Genomic DNA, 10,000 nt, shown 5'->3' with positions numbered 1-10,000 from the left:
CGTGGCGCAAAATTATATTTAAAAAGGGGAATGCAACACGAGGACTTCCCAGGAGGTCACCCATCCTAGTACTACTCTCGCCCAAGCACGCTTAACTTCGGAGTTCTGATGGGATCCGGTGCTTTAGTGCTGGTATGATCGCATCCGACATGCAACTATCTATTTGTTCCTTATGCTTGCCCCTACTACTACTACTACTAGTACTACTACTACTACTACTACTACTAGTACTACTACTACTACTACTACTACTAGTACTACTACTACTACTACTACTACTACTACTACTATTACTACTACTACTACTACTACTACTACTACTAGTCGTTGGGTGTCATGCGCGGTGGGAAAAGTCACACAGGTCGTGGCGGTGCTCGTGTTGTCGGGGTAGAGAGGGAGCGGTGTAATTCTTGTGTTAAACTCGTCTCCGTTCTCGAGGCAAATGTGGCAATGGACACGGGAGGGGCAAGCTAAAACATATCACAAACGTCAAAAATAAGAAAACTAGTAAACGTCAAAAATAAGAAAACGAGGTCATATAGATCACGGTCCCGTGTCATGTGGCGCATAAATATATTTAAAAAGGGGAATGCAACACGAGGACTTCCCAGGAGGTCACCCATCCTAGTACTACTCTCGCCCAAGCACAGGAGGTCACCCATCCTAGTACTACTCTCGCCCAAGCACGCTTAACTTCGGAGTTCTGATGGGATCCGGTGCTTTAGTGCTGGTATGATCGCATCCTACATGCAAGTATCTATTTGTTCCTTATGCTTGCCCCTACTACTACTGCTACTACCGCTACTACTGCTACTACTACTACTACTAGTCGTTGGGTGTCATGCGCAGTGGGAAAAGTCAAAGAGGTCGTGGCGGTGCTCATGTTGTCGGGGTAGAGAGGGAGCGGTGAAATTCTTGTGTTAAACTCGTCTCCGTTGTCGAGGCAAATGTGGCAATGGAAACGGGAGGGGCAAGCTAAAACATATCACAAACGTCAAAAATAAGAAAACTAGTAAACGTCAAAAATAAGAAAACGAGGTCATATAGATCACGGTCCCGCGTCATCCTTGTCACGTGGCGCAAAAATATATTTAAAAAGGGGAATGCAACACGAGGACTTCCCAGGAGGTCACCCATCCTAGTACTACTCTCGCCCAAGCACGCTTAACTTCGGAGTTATGATGGGATCCGGTGCTTTAGTGCTGATATGATCGCATCCGACATGCAACTATCTATTTGTTCCTTATGCTTGCCCCTACTACTACTGCTACTACTGCTACTACTGCTACTACTACTACTACTACTACTACTACTACTAGTCGTTGGGTGTCATGCGCGGTGGGAAAAGTCAAAGAGGTCGTGGCGGTGCTCGTGTTGTCGGGGTAGAGAGGGAGCGGTGAAATTCTTATGTTAAACTCGTCTCCGTTGTCGAGGCAAATGTGGCAATGGACACGGGAGGGGCAAGCTAAAACATATCACAAACGTCAAAAATAAGAAAACTAGTAAACGTCAAAAATAAGAAAACGAGGTTATATAGATCACGGTCCCGCGTCATCCTTGTCACGTGGCGCAAAAATATATTTAAAAAGGGGAATGCAACACGAGGACTTCCCAGGAGGTCACCCATCCTAGTACTACTCTCGCCCAAGCAAGCTTAACTTCGGAGTTCTGATGGGATCCGATGCTTTAGTGCTGGTATGATCGCATCCGACATGCAACTATCTATTTGTTCCTTATGCTTGCCCCTACTACTACTGCTACTACTGCTACTACTACTAGTCGTTGGGTGTCATGCGCGGTGGGAAAAGTCAAAGAGGTCGTGGCGGTGCTCGTGTTGTCGGGGTAGAGAGGGAGCGGTGAAATTCTTGTGTTAAACTCGTCTCCGTTGTCGAGGCAAATGTGGCAATGGACACGGGAGGGGCAAGCTAAAACATATCACAAACGTCAAAAATAAGAAAACTAGTAAACGTCAAAAATAAGAAAACGAGGTCATATAGATCACGGTCCCGCGTCATCCTTGTCACGTGGCGCAAAAATATATTTAAAAAGGGGAATGCAACACGAGGACTTCCCAGGAGGTCACCCATCCTAGTACTACTCTCGCCAAAGCACGCTTAACTTCAGAGTTCTGATGGGATCCGGTGCTTTAGTGCTGGTATGATCGCATCCGACATGCAACTATCTATTTGTTTCTTATGCTTGCCCCTACTACTACTACTACTATTACTACTACTACTACTACTACTACTACTACTACTAGTCGTTGGGTGTCATGCGCGGTGGGAAAAGTCACAGAGGTCGTGGCGGTGCTCGTGTTGTCGGGGTAGAGAGGGAGCGGTGAAATTCTTGTGTTAAACTCGTCTCCGTTCTCGAGGCAAATGTGGCAATGGACACGGGAGGGGCAAGCTAAAACATATCACAAACGTCAAAAATAAGAAAACTAGTAAACGTCAAAAATAAGAAAACGAGGTCATATAGATCACGGTCCCGTGTCATCCTTGTCACGTGGCGCAAAAATATATTTAAAAAGGGGAATGAAACACGAGGACTTCCCAGGAGGTCACCCATCCTAATACTACTCTCGCCCAAGCACGCTTAACTTCGGAGTTCTGATGGGATCCAGTGCTTTAGTGCTGGTATGATCGCATCCGACATGCAACTATCTATTTGTTCCTTATGCTTGCCCCTACTACTACTGCTACTACTGCTACTACTGCTACTACTGCTACTACTGCTACTACTGCTACTAGTCGTTGGGTGTCATGCGCGGTGGGAAAAGTCAGAGAGGTCGTGGCGGTGCTCGTGTTGTCGGGGTAGAGAGGGAGCGGTGAAATTCTTGTGTTTAACTCGTCTCCGTTGTCGAGGCAAATGTGGCAATGGACACGGGAGGGGCAAGCTAAAACATATCACAAACGTCAAAAATAAGAAAACTAGTAAACGTCAAAAATAAGAAAACGAGGTCATATAGATCACGGTCCCGCGTCATCCTTGTCACGTGGCGCAAAAATATATTTAAAAGGGGGAATGCAACACGAGGACTTCCTAGGAGGTCACCCATCCTAGTACTACTCTCGCCCAAGCACGCTTAACTCCGGAGTTCTGATGGGATCCGGTGCTTTAGTGCTGGTATGATCGCATCCGACATGCAACTATCTATTTGTTCCTTATGCTTGCCCCTACTACTACTACTACTACTACTACTACTACTACTACTACTACTATTACTACTACTACTACTACTACTACTACTACTACTACTAGTCGTTGGGTGTCATGCGCGGTGGGAAAAGTCACAGAGGTCGTGGCGGTGCTCGTGTTGTCGGGGTAGAGAGGGAGCGGTGTAATTCTTGTGTTAAACTCGTCTGCGTTCTCGAGGCAAATGTGGCAATGGACACGCGAGGGGCAAGCTAAAACATATCACAAACGTCAAAAATAAGAAAACTAGTAAACGTCAAAAATAAGAAAACGAGGTCATATAGATCACGGTTCCCGTGTCATCCGTGTCATGTGGCGCAAAAATATATTTAAAAAGGGGAATGCAACACGAGGACTTCCCAGGAGGTCACCCATCCTAGTAATACTCTCGCCAAAGCACGCTTAACTTCGGAGTTCTGATGGGATCCGGTGCTTTAGTGCTGGTATGATCGCATCCGACATGCAACTATCTATTTGTTCCTTATGCTTGCCCCTACTACTACTGCTACTACTACTACTACTACTACTAGTCGTTGGGTGTCATGCGCGGTAGGAAAAGTCAAAGAGGTCGTGGCGGTGCTCGTGTTGTCGGGGTAGAGAGGGAGCGGTGAAGGTCTTGTGTTAAACTCGTCTCCGTTGTCGAGGCAAATGTGGCAATGGACACGGGAGGGGCAAGCTAAAACATATCACAAACGTCAAAAATAAGAAAACTAGTAAACGTCAAAAATAAGAAAACGAGGTCATATAGATCACGGTCCCGCGTCATCCTTGTCACGTGGCGCAAAAATATATTTAAAAAGGGGAATGCAACACGAGGACTTCCCAGGAGGTCACCCATCCTAGTACTACTCTCGCCCAAGCACGCGTAACTTCGGAGTTCTGATGGGATCCAGTGCTTTAGTGCTGATATGATCGCATCCGACATGCAACTATCTATTTGTTCCTTATGCTTGCCCCTACTACTACTGCTACTACTGCTACTACTGCTACTACTACTACTACTACTACTACTACTACTACTAGTCGTTGGGTGTCATGCGCGGTGGGAAAAGTCAAAGAGGTCGTGGCGGTGCTCGTGTTGTCGGGGTAGAGAGGGAGCGGTGAAATTCTTGTGTTAAACTCGTCTCCGTTGTCGAGGCAAATGTGGCAATGGACACGGGAGGGGCAAGCTAAAACATATCACAAACGTCAAAAATAAGAAAACTAGTAAACGTCAAAAATAAGAAAACGAGGTCATATAGATCACGGTCCCGCGTCATCCTTGTCACGTGGCGCAAAAATATATTTAAAAAGGGGAATGCAACACGAGGACTTCCCAGGAGGTCACCCATCCTAGTACTACTCTCGCCCAAGCACGCTTAACTTCGGAGTTTTGATGGGATCCGGTGCTTTAGTGCTGGTATGATCGCATCCGACATGCAACTATCTATTTGTTCCTTATGCTTGCTCCTACTACTACTGCTACTACTGCTACTACTACTACAACTACTACTACTAGTCGTTGGGTGTCATGCGCGGTGGGAAAAGTCAGAGAGGTCGTGGCGGTGCTCGTGTTGTCGGGGTAGAGAGGGAGCGGTGAAATTCTTGTGTTAAACTCGTCTCCGTTGTCGAGGCAAATGTGGCAATGGACACGGGAGGGGCAAGCTAAAACATATCACAAACGTCAAAAATAAGAAAACTAGTAAACGTCAAAAATAAGAAAACGAGGTCATATAGATCACGGTCCCGCGTCATCCTTGTCACGTGGCGCAAAAATATATTTAAAAAGGGGAATGCAACACAAGGACTTCCCAGGAGGTCACCCATCCTAGTACAACTCTCGCCCAAGCACGCTTAACTTCGGAGTTCTGATGGGATCCGGTGCTTTAGTGCTGGTATGATCACATCCGACATGAAACTATCTATTTGTTCCTTATGCTTGCCCCTACTACTACTACTACTAGTACTACTAGTACTACTACTAGTACTACTACTACTACTACTAGTACTACTACTACTACTACTATTACTACTACTACTACTACTACTACTAGTCGTTGGGTGTCATGCGAGGTGGGAAAAGTCACAGAGGTCGTGGCGGTGCTCGTGTTGTCGGGGTAGAGAGGGAGCGGTGTAATTCTTGTGTTAAACTCGTCTCCGTTCTCGAGGCAAATGTGGCAATGGACACGGGAGGGGCAAGCTAAAACATATCACAAACGTCAAAAATAAGAAAACTAGTAAACGTCAAAAATAAGAAAACGAGGTCATATAGATCACGGTCCCGTGTCATCCTTGTCATGTGGCGCAAAAATATATTTAAAAAGGGGAATGCAACACGAGGACTTCCCAGGAGGTCACCCATCCTAGTACTACTCTCGCCCAAGCACGCTTAACTTCGGAGTTCTGATGGGATCCGGTGCTTTAGTGCTGGTATGATCGCATCCGTCATGCAACTATCTATTTGTTCCTTATGCTTGCCCCTACTACTACTGCTACTACTGCTACTACTGCTACTACTACTACTAGTCGTTGGGTGTCATGCGCGGTGGGAAAAGTCAAAGAGGTCGTGGCGGTGCTCGTGTTGTCGGGGTAGAGAGGGAGCGGTGAAATTCTTGTGTTAAACTCGTCTCCGTTGTCGAGGCAAATGTGGCAATGGACACGGGAGGGGCAAGCTAAAACATATCACAAACGTCAAAAATAAGAAAACTAGTAAACGTCAAAAATAAGAAAACGAGGTCATATAGATCACGGTCCCGCGTCATCCTTGTCACGTGGCGCAAAAATATATTTAAAAAGGGGAATGCAACACGAGGACTTCCCACGAGGTCACGCATCCTAGTACTACTCTCGCCCAAGCACGCTTAACTTTGGAGTTCTGATGGGATCCGGTGCTTTAGTGCTGGTATGATCGCATCCGACATGCAACTATCTATTTGTTCCTTATGCTTGCCCCTACTACTACTTCTACTACTGCTACTACTGCTACTACTACAACTACTACTAGTCGTTGGGTGTCATGCGCGGTGGGAAAAGTCAGAGAGGTCGTTGCGGTGCTCGTGTTGTTGGGGTAGAGAGGGAGCGGTGAAATTCTTGTGTTAAACTCGTCTCCGTTGTCGAGGCAAATGTGGCAATGGACACGGGAGGGGCAAGCTAAAACATATCACAAACGTCAAAAATAAGAAAACTAGTAAACGTCAAAAATAAGAAAACGAGGTCATATAGATCACGGTCACGCGTCATCCTTGTCACGTGGCGCAAAAATATATTTAAAAAGGGGAATGCAACACGAGGACTTCCTAGGAGGTCACCCATCCTAGTACTACTCTCGCCCAAGCACGCTTAACTTCGGAGTTCTGATGGGATCCGGTGCTTTAGTGCTGGTATGATCGCATCTGACATGCAACTATCTATTTGTTCCTTATGCTTGCCCCTACTACTACTGCTACTACTGCTACTACTGCTGCTACTACTACTACTACTACTACTAGTCGTTGGGTGTCATGCGCGGTGGGAAAAGTCAAAGAGGTCGTGGCGGTGCTCGTGTTGTCAGGGTAGAGAGGGAGCGGTGAAATTCTTGTGTTAAACTCGTCTCCGTTGTCGAGGCAAATATGGCAATGGACACGGGAGGGGCAAGCTAAAACATATCACAAACGTCAAAAATAAGAAAACTAGTAAACGTCAAAAATAAGAAAACGAGGTCATATAGATCACGGTCCCGCGTCATCCTTGTCACGTGGCGCAAAAATATATTTAAAAATGGGAATGCAACACGAGGACTTCCCAGGAGGTCACCCATCCTAGTACTACTCTCGCCCAAGCACGCTTAACTTCGGACTTCTGATGGGATCCGGTGCTTTAGTGCTGGTATGATCGCATCCGACATGCAACTATCTATTTGTTCCTTATGCTTGCCCCTACTACTACTACTACTAGTACTACTACTACTACTAGTACTACTACTACTACTATTACTACTACTACTACTATTACTACTACTACTACTACTACTACTACTACTACTACTACTACTAGTCGTTGGGTGTCATGCGCGGTGGGAAAAGTCACAGAGGTCGTGGCGGTGCTCGTGTTGTCGAGGTAGAGAGGGAGCGGTGAAATTCTTGTGTTAAACTCGTCTCCGTTCTCGAGGCAAATGTGGCAATGGACACGGGAGGGGCAAGCTAAAACATATCACAAACGTCAAAAATAAGAAAACTAGTAAACGTCAAAAATAAGAAAACGAGGTCATATAGATCACGGTCCCGTGTCATCCTTGTCACGTGGCGCAAAAATATATTTAAAAAGGGGAATGCAACACGAGGACTTCCCAGGAGGTCACCCATCCTAGTACTACTCTCGCCCAAGCACGCTTAACTTCAGAGTTCTGATGGGATCCGGTGCTTTAGTGCTGGTATGATCGCATCCGACATGCAACTATCTATTTGTTCCTTATGCTTGCCCCTACTACTACTGCTACTACTGCTGCTACTACTACTACTACTACTACTAGTCGTTGGGTGTCATGCGCGGTGGGAAAAGTCAGAGAGGTCGTGGCGGTGCTCGTGTTGTCGGGGTAGAGAGGGAGCGGTGAAATTCTTGTGTTAAACTCGTCTCCGTTGTCGAGGCAAATGTGGCAATGGACACGGGAGGGGCAAGCTAAAACATATCACAAACGTCAAAAATAAGAAAACTAGTAAACGTCAAAAATAAGAAAACGAGGTCATATAGATCACGGTCCCGCGTCATCCTTGTCACGTGGCGCAAAAATATATTTAAAAAGGGGAATGCAACACGAGGACTTCCCAGGAGGTCACCCATCCTAGTACTACTCTCGCCCAAGCACGCTTAACTTCAAAGTTCTGATGGGATCCGGTGCTTTAGTGCTGGTATGATCGCATCCGACATGCAACTATCTATTTGTTCCTTATGCTTGCCCCTACTACTACTACTACTACTACTACTACTACTACTACTACTACTACTACTACTACTACTTCGTTGGGTGTCATGCGCGGTGGGAAAAGTCACAAAGGTCGTTGCGGTGCTCGTGTTGTCGGGGTAGAGAGGGAGGGGTGAAATTCTTGTGTTAAACTCGTCTCCGTTCTCGAGGCAAATGTGGCAATGGACACGGGAGGGGCAAGCTAAAACATATCACAAACGTCAAAAATAAGAAAACTAGTAAACGTCAAAAATAAGAAAACGAGGTCATATAGATCACGGTCCCTTGTCATCCTTGTCACGTGGCGCAAAAATATATTTAAAAAGGGAAATGCAACACGAGGACTTCCCAGGAGGTCACCCATCCTAGTACTACTCTTGCCCAAGCACGCTTAACTTCGGAGTTTTGATGGGATCCGGTGCTTTAGTGCTGGTATGATCGCATCCGACATGCAACTATCTATTTGTTCCTTATGCTTGCCCCTACTACTACTGCTACTACTGCTACTACTGCAACTACTACTACTACTACTACTAGTCGTTGGGTGTCATGCGCGGTGGGAAAAGTCAGAGAGGTCGTGGCGGTGCTCGTGTTGTCGGGGTAGAGAGGGAGCGGTGAAATTCTTGTGTTAAACTCGTCTCCGTTGTCGAGGCAAATGTGGCAATGGACACGGGAGGGGCAAGCTAAAACATATCACAAACGTCAAAAATAAGAAAACTAGTAAACGTCAAAAATAAGAAAACGAGGTCATATAGATCACGGTCCCGCGTCATCCTTGTCACGTGGCGCAAAAATACTACTGCAACTACTACTACTACTACTACTAGTCGTTGGGTGTCATGCGCGGTGGGAAAAGTCAGAGAGGTCGTGGCGGTGCTCGTGTTGTCGGGGTAGAGAAGGAGCGGTGAAATTCTTGTGTTAAACTCGTCTCCGTTGTCGAGGCAAATGTGGCAATGGACACGGGAGGGGCAAGCTAAAACATATCACAAACGTCAAAAATAAGAAAACTAGTAAACGTCAAAAATAAGAAAACGAGGTCATATAGATCACGGTCCCGCGTCATCCTTGTCACGTGGCGCAAAAATATATTTAAAAAAGGGAATGCAACACGAGGACTTCCCAGGAGGTCACCCATCCTAGTACTACTCTCGCCCAAGCACGCTTAACTTCAGAGTTCTCATGGGATTCGGTGCTTTAGTGCTGGTATGATCGCATCCGACATTCAACTATCTATTTGTTCCTTATGCTTGCCCCTACTACTACTACTACTAGTACTACTACTACTACTACTAGTACTACTACTACTACTACTATTACTACTACTACTACTACTACTACTACTACTACTACTAGTCGTTGGGTGTCATGCGCGGTGGGAAAAGTCACACAGGTCGTTGCGGTGCTCGTGTTGTCGGGGTAGAGAGGGAGTGGTGTAATTCTTGTGTTAAACTCGTCTCCGTTCTCGAGGCAAATGTGGCAATGGACACGGGAGGGGCAAGCTAAAACATATCACAAACGTCAAAAATAAGAAAACTAGTAAACGTCAAAAATAAGAAAACGAGGTCATATAGATCACGGTCCCGTGTCATCCTTGTCACGTGGCGCAAAAATATATTTAAAAAGGGGAATGCAACACGAGGACTTCCCAGGAGGTCACCCATCCTAGTACTACTCTCGCACAAGCACGCTTAACTTCGAAGTTCTGATGGGATCCGGTGCTTTAGTGCTGGTATGATCGCATCCGACATGCAACTATCTATTTGTTCCTTATGCTTGCCCCTACTACTACTGCTACTACTACTACTACTACTAGTCGTTGGGTGTCATGCGCGGTGGGAAAAGTCAGAGAGGTCGTGGCGGTGCTCGTGTTGTCGGGGTAGAGAGGGAGCG

General features: G+C 46.2%; 19 non-coding genes and 1 pseudogene across 19 annotated transcripts; all 20 read right to left on the bottom strand.

Annotated features, from left to right (window-relative positions):
• Window positions 1-27: 27 nt before the first annotated feature.
• On the bottom strand, window positions 28-146 carry LOC123417435. Its single transcript, XR_006616877.1, has one exon. It is a non-coding gene; the product is annotated as a 5S ribosomal RNA (ribosomal RNA).
• Window positions 147-586: 440 nt separating this feature from the next.
• LOC123417710 lies at window positions 587-744 on the bottom strand (annotated as a pseudogene).
• Window positions 745-1,100: 356 nt separating this feature from the next.
• LOC123417623 lies at window positions 1,101-1,219 on the bottom strand. Its single transcript, XR_006617053.1, has one exon. It is a non-coding gene; the product is annotated as a 5S ribosomal RNA (ribosomal RNA).
• A 371-nt stretch (window positions 1,220-1,590) lies between these two features.
• Window positions 1,591-1,709, bottom strand: LOC123417558. Its single transcript, XR_006616992.1, has one exon. It is a non-coding gene; the product is annotated as a 5S ribosomal RNA (ribosomal RNA).
• A 341-nt stretch (window positions 1,710-2,050) lies between these two features.
• LOC123417567 lies at window positions 2,051-2,169 on the bottom strand. Its single transcript, XR_006617000.1, has one exon. It is a non-coding gene; the product is annotated as a 5S ribosomal RNA (ribosomal RNA).
• A 362-nt stretch (window positions 2,170-2,531) lies between these two features.
• Window positions 2,532-2,650, bottom strand: LOC123417645. Its single transcript, XR_006617074.1, has one exon. It is a non-coding gene; the product is annotated as a 5S ribosomal RNA (ribosomal RNA).
• Window positions 2,651-3,021: 371 nt separating this feature from the next.
• Window positions 3,022-3,140, bottom strand: LOC123417479. Its single transcript, XR_006616919.1, has one exon. It is a non-coding gene; the product is annotated as a 5S ribosomal RNA (ribosomal RNA).
• A 393-nt stretch (window positions 3,141-3,533) lies between these two features.
• Window positions 3,534-3,652, bottom strand: LOC123417620. The gene has a single exon (XR_006617050.1). It is a non-coding gene; the product is annotated as a 5S ribosomal RNA (ribosomal RNA).
• A 344-nt stretch (window positions 3,653-3,996) lies between these two features.
• Window positions 3,997-4,115, bottom strand: LOC123417622. The gene has a single exon (XR_006617052.1). It is a non-coding gene; the product is annotated as a 5S ribosomal RNA (ribosomal RNA).
• A 374-nt stretch (window positions 4,116-4,489) lies between these two features.
• LOC123417469 lies at window positions 4,490-4,608 on the bottom strand. The gene has a single exon (XR_006616909.1). It is a non-coding gene; the product is annotated as a 5S ribosomal RNA (ribosomal RNA).
• Window positions 4,609-4,964: 356 nt separating this feature from the next.
• Window positions 4,965-5,083, bottom strand: LOC123417489. Its single transcript, XR_006616928.1, has one exon. It is a non-coding gene; the product is annotated as a 5S ribosomal RNA (ribosomal RNA).
• Window positions 5,084-5,499: 416 nt separating this feature from the next.
• LOC123417424 lies at window positions 5,500-5,618 on the bottom strand. Its single transcript, XR_006616866.1, has one exon. It is a non-coding gene; the product is annotated as a 5S ribosomal RNA (ribosomal RNA).
• A 353-nt stretch (window positions 5,619-5,971) lies between these two features.
• Window positions 5,972-6,090, bottom strand: LOC123417628. Its single transcript, XR_006617058.1, has one exon. It is a non-coding gene; the product is annotated as a 5S ribosomal RNA (ribosomal RNA).
• Window positions 6,091-6,449: 359 nt separating this feature from the next.
• On the bottom strand, window positions 6,450-6,568 carry LOC123417476. The gene has a single exon (XR_006616916.1). It is a non-coding gene; the product is annotated as a 5S ribosomal RNA (ribosomal RNA).
• Window positions 6,569-6,933: 365 nt separating this feature from the next.
• LOC123417480 lies at window positions 6,934-7,052 on the bottom strand. Its single transcript, XR_006616920.1, has one exon. It is a non-coding gene; the product is annotated as a 5S ribosomal RNA (ribosomal RNA).
• Window positions 7,053-7,477: 425 nt separating this feature from the next.
• On the bottom strand, window positions 7,478-7,596 carry LOC123417380. The gene has a single exon (XR_006616825.1). It is a non-coding gene; the product is annotated as a 5S ribosomal RNA (ribosomal RNA).
• Window positions 7,597-7,952: 356 nt separating this feature from the next.
• Window positions 7,953-8,071, bottom strand: LOC123417507. Its single transcript, XR_006616945.1, has one exon. It is a non-coding gene; the product is annotated as a 5S ribosomal RNA (ribosomal RNA).
• A 366-nt stretch (window positions 8,072-8,437) lies between these two features.
• On the bottom strand, window positions 8,438-8,556 carry LOC123417642. The gene has a single exon (XR_006617071.1). It is a non-coding gene; the product is annotated as a 5S ribosomal RNA (ribosomal RNA).
• A 652-nt stretch (window positions 8,557-9,208) lies between these two features.
• LOC123417644 lies at window positions 9,209-9,327 on the bottom strand. The gene has a single exon (XR_006617073.1). It is a non-coding gene; the product is annotated as a 5S ribosomal RNA (ribosomal RNA).
• A 407-nt stretch (window positions 9,328-9,734) lies between these two features.
• Window positions 9,735-9,853, bottom strand: LOC123417589. The gene has a single exon (XR_006617021.1). It is a non-coding gene; the product is annotated as a 5S ribosomal RNA (ribosomal RNA).
• Window positions 9,854-10,000: the final 147 nt, after the last annotated feature.

This window comes from Hordeum vulgare, unplaced genomic scaffold (assembly GCF_904849725.1).
Source record: "Hordeum vulgare subsp. vulgare unplaced genomic scaffold, MorexV3_pseudomolecules_assembly, whole genome shotgun sequence".
Taxonomy (NCBI): domain Eukaryota; kingdom Viridiplantae; phylum Streptophyta; class Magnoliopsida; order Poales; family Poaceae; genus Hordeum; species Hordeum vulgare.
This window is presented reverse-complemented; position numbering and strand designations above follow the sequence as displayed.